A 5270-nucleotide genomic window follows, 5' to 3' on the forward strand; every position below is an offset into this window, starting at 1 on the left:
GCCTAAGAAGCCTTTGTTCCTTTCAGTAAGAAAAGTATAGTTATAAATTCCATAATCTAAAAGTTCTGTGGTATCTTAACCTTTCTTAGAGGTCAAAATAATAACTGAGAAGAAGGGACATTATGATCAGAGGACAGTAGTTTGTGTAAATACTTTAAGAAAAGAGGAACAACTGAGAACTTAATAATTTAATAATGTTTATCTGTAAATTAAATTTAAACTTTTATTCTAATTTTACTTTTTCCTTGTATTTGGCATTCCTCCTCATTTTGCAGACATCTGTTCATTATCTCTTTTTCTTGTTAGATCTCCTAGGTATTAACTTTATTAACTACAAATTAAAATAGCCACCATATGAGAATTGAACAAGCACACACACTCTCAATGTGTGTTTCTTTCCTGACTGGTTTATATTTTGCTGAGCAACCTGGGAATGTATGTTTGGGCTGAAGCTGTGGCTCATTAATCATCTACTACTATAGCCTCCCTTCTAAGTATTAAAGCTCTTGTTAATGAAACTGATGAGTAGTGAAAAAAATTGAATGAGTCCTTGAATTGCATTAGCAAAGAGGCATGTAGAGAACAAGTTGTCTTCGAGCTGTAAGACCTGAAAGAAGTTCCTCTTTTCTATCTTAAAGATAGAAATACAAAGGGATCAGGAAATTTCCTCAATGTCACATAGTTAGTGTGAGAAAAAATTACTAATTAAAAATCTAACCTTTAATGAAATGCATTTACATCCTCATATATAAAACTTTACTTTTGTTGGGGAAAAACAGAGGCACATTCAATTTTATTTTAAAGTATGCTTAAGTGGAAGTAAAATAAGAATGTAAACATTTAGTTGAAATAATTAATTATATCAACAAGGCAACAAAGCATACTTTATGCAGTATTCTCGTCATGGAATTCCCTCATAGAGGGCAAGGTCAATATGGTTGGAAAATTGTTCAACTGATAATCAAAAATATATCCATTCTCAAATGAGAAATTTTAAGTCATTGTCTAACTTTTTGGAAGCTTATTTGACAATATGTATCCTTTCTGAAGGTGGTTTTATAAGTTTTCTTATACTGCAATTCCATTTGATGTACAAAATCCAAATTAGAAAAGGAAAAAAAAAATCTAAATAATTGTTTTAAAAGAAATTTACTATTTTCCCCAAGGACACATAGTTCACATTTCTGTTAGCAGAAGGAAGACTGAGCATATTAGAAAGGCTGGTGATTTTCATGAGTGCTTAATGACCAATAGATATTTCCTCAATTTTAAAAACATGTTGTCTTAAACATTTGCATAGATATAACATAAGACATATGACTAAGACGTAATACCATGGTGACTCTTAAATTTTGTAGGATTAATATTAAGTACAGATAAATAACAAACTGTGCCAAATAATACTGGAGATACCCTGGTAATAGAGTCCCTAACCTAGAGAACTGGTAAGAATAAGAGTATCTAATAAGAGGTGCATGGTAGAAATGTGGCCTCACATTCTCTGCCTCAAGGTGGAGTCTGTTTCTTTGATCTTTGAAGGGGAACCAAACCTATCAGTTTCTCTGAGCAATAGAATGAGATGAGAGTGACATTGTGTAGCTTCTGACTTGTGCGCTTGGAATGCTGCCCCGAGACCATCATGTCAAAAAGCTGTTATTACTGACTGAAGAATGAGGGGCCCCATGCAAGGAACTGAGGCGCCCCAGCTGGTGGGAAACAAACTTCCAGACATAAGCTGGAAACATGTTCTGCGGTAACAAAACCCTAAATATTTGGTACCTAAATATTTGGGTTTAATATTTGGGACCGAGTGACAGTCAGAGGCAAGGAGACTGACCATAGGTAAAGGCTAGGAAAGTAGACAATGCACGGTTGGAAGCTATGGTGTCTGGCTGAAGAGTAGTTAAAACATTCATTTACTGGTCCGTCTAGTCAAGACTATGGTTTTTCCAGTGGTCATGTATGGATGTGAGAGTTGGACAATAAAGAAAGCTGAGTGCCAAAGAATTGATTTTTTGAACTATGGTGTTGGAGAAGACTCTTGAGAGTCCCTTGGACTGCAAGGAGATCCAACCAGTCCATCCTAAAGGAGATCAGTCCTAGGTGTTCGTTGGAGGGACTGATGTTGAAGCTGAAACTCCAGTACTTTGGCCACCTGATGCAAAGAGCTGACTCACTGGAAAAGACTCTAATGCTGGGAGGGATTGGGGGCAGGAGGAGAAGGGGATGACAGAGGATGAGATGGTTGGATGGCATCATTGACTGGATGGACATGGGTTTGGGCGGACTCTGGGAGTTGGTGATGGACAAGGAGGCCTGGTGTGCTACAGTTCATGGGGTCACAAAGAGTCAGACATGACTGAGCGACTGAAATGAACTGAACTGTAATTCAAAAGATTGGTATTGCACTAAATAAATGCCCATATGGGTCTGACTAAGAAGGTCTCTAGACAGAGACTGATGGTGCCCATCTGCTTTTCCTAACTGTGTATGATTTAGTATGGGGAACTAGAGATGCACTAGAGAAGGAAATGTCTGATTAGAAAGCAAATTTTAGAAGAATAGAAGGCCATGTGATTTCTAGATTAAAGAATATTTGGTATTTTTTTTTCTAATTTTATTTTATTTTTAAACTTTACATAATTGTATTAGTTTTGCCAAATATCAAAATGAATCCGCCACAGGTATACATGTGTTCCCCATCCTGAACCCTCCTCCCTCCTCCCTCCCCATACCATCCCTCTGGGCCGTCCCAGTGCACCAGCCCCAAGCATCCAGCGTCGTGCATCAAACCTGGACTGGCAACTCTTGTATGGAAATACAAAAAACCTCGAATACCCAAAGTGATCTTGAGAAAGAAGAATGGAACTGGAGGAATCAACCTACCTGACTTCAGGCTCTACTACAAAGCCACAGTTATCAAGACAGTATGGTACTGGCACAAACACAGAAATATTGATCAATGGAATAAAATAGAAAGCCCAGAGATAAATCCACGCACATATGGACACCTTATCTTTGACAAAGGAGGCAAGAATATACAATGGATTAAAGACAATCTCTTTAACAAGTGGTGCTGGGAAATCTGGTCAAACACTTGTAAAAGAATGAAACTGGACCACTTTCTAACACCATACACAAAAATAAACTCAAAATGGATTAAAGATCTAAACGTAAGACCAGAAACTATAAAACTCCTAGAGGAGAACATAGGCAAAACACTCTCCGACATACATCACAGCAGGATCCTCTATGACCCACCTCCCAGAATATTGGAAATAAAAGCAAAAATAAACAAATGGGACCTAATTAACCTTAAAAGCTTCTGCACATCAAAGGAAACTATTAGCAAGGTGAAAAGACAGCCTTCAGAATGGGAGAAAATAATAGCAAATGAAGCAACCGACAAACAACTAATCTCAAAAATATACAAGCAACTCCTACAGCTCAACTCCAGAAAAATAAATGACCCAATCAAAAAATGGGCCAAAGAACTAAATAGACATTTCTCCAAAGAAGACATAGAGATGGCTAACAAACACATGAAAAGATGCTCAATATTTGGTATTGAATTGATGAAAAAGGTACCAACTTGGACTTGCCCTTTAGGGACAGAAGTTCACAGAAAAGAGATCTCTGGACAGAGAGTGCACCATGAGAACTACTTAAACATGGGCAAAAGTGTCTTTGAGAGTAGACCCATGAATGGAGAGAAAGAACCAAGAATTTAGGAGAACAATGGATTAGGGAACCATTCTTCAGGAGCATATATGGGTTATGATCAAGGATTATCCTGTACCTTCAGTGTTAGGGTAACTGGCCATAAGTGATGGGCTGCATATCAGAATTAGCCTGAGCCAGTAAATTCTATATGTTCCCATTCTTCCTACTGAGCTTATGTATTCACATTATTTCTATTGAGAATATTTTGTCCATATGTTACCAATGTATGTTATATGAATGGGTGTGTGTATGTGTGGGTATGGGTGTGTGTTTTGTTACATCAGTGTTTTTAGCTTAGAAATCTCTGGACAAGATACAGATAATCAGATATTGGATTTTGAATCCAGTGCTACTTATGGTGGAGAAGGCAATGGCAACCCACTCCAGTATTCTTGCCTGGAAAATCCCATGGGTGGAGGAGCCTGGTAGGCTACAGTCCACTGGGTCATGGAGAGTCAGACACAACTAAGTGACTTCACTTTTACTTTTCACTTTCATGCATTGGAGAAGGAAATGGTAACACACTCCAGTGTTCTTGCCTGGGGAATCCCAGGGACGGAGGAGCCTGGAGGGCTGCTATCTCTGGGGCTGCACAGAGTCGAACATGACTGACGTGGCTTAGCAGCAGCAGCAGCTACTTATGGGGTAAGACTTGTAGGATCCTTTAGGAAAGGTAAATGTATTTTACATAGTAGTTCAGTTCGGTTCAGTTTAGTCGCTCAGTCATGTCTGACTCTTTGCGACCCCATGAATCTCAGCAAGCCAGGCCTCCCTGTCCATCACCAACTCTCAGAGTTCACTCAGACTCACGTTCATCGAGTCAATGATGCCATCCAGCCATCTCATCCTCTGTCGTCCCCTTCTCCTCCTGCCCCCAATCCCTCCCAGCATCAGTCTTTTCCAATGAGTCATCTCTTTGCATGAGGTGGCCAAAATACTGGAATTTCAGCTTTAGCATCATTCCCTCCAAAGAAATCCCAGGGCTGATGTCCTTCAGAATGGACTGGTTGGATCTCCTTGCAGTCCAAGGAACTCTCAAGAGTCTTCTCCAACACCACAGTTCAAAAGCATCAATTCTTCGGTGCTCAGCTTTCTTCACAGTCCAACTCTCACATCCATACATGACCATTGGAAAAACCATAGCCTTGACTAGACGGACATTTGTTGGCAAAGTAATGTCTCTGCTTTTGAATATGCTATCTAGGTTGGTCATAACTTTCCTTCCAAGGAGTAAGTGTTTTTTAATTTCATGGTTGCAGTCACCATCTTCAGTGATTTTGGAGCCCCAAAAAATAAAGCCTGACACTGTTTCCACTGTTTCCCCATCTATTTCCTATGATGTGATGGGACCGGATGCCATGATCTTCGTTTTCTGAATGTTGAGCTTTAAGCCAACTTTTTCACTCTCCTCTTTCACTTTCATCAAGAGGCTTTTTAGTTCCTCTTCACTTTCTGCCATAAGGGTGGTTTCATCTGCATATGTGAGGTTATTGACATTTCTCCCGGCTGTCTTGATTCCGGCTTGTGCTTCTTCCAGCCTAGCATTT

The sequence above is a fragment of the Bos indicus genome, chromosome 7 (genome assembly GCF_029378745.1).
Source record: "Bos indicus isolate NIAB-ARS_2022 breed Sahiwal x Tharparkar chromosome 7, NIAB-ARS_B.indTharparkar_mat_pri_1.0, whole genome shotgun sequence".
NCBI classification, from domain to species: Eukaryota; Metazoa; Chordata; class Mammalia; order Artiodactyla; family Bovidae; genus Bos; species Bos indicus.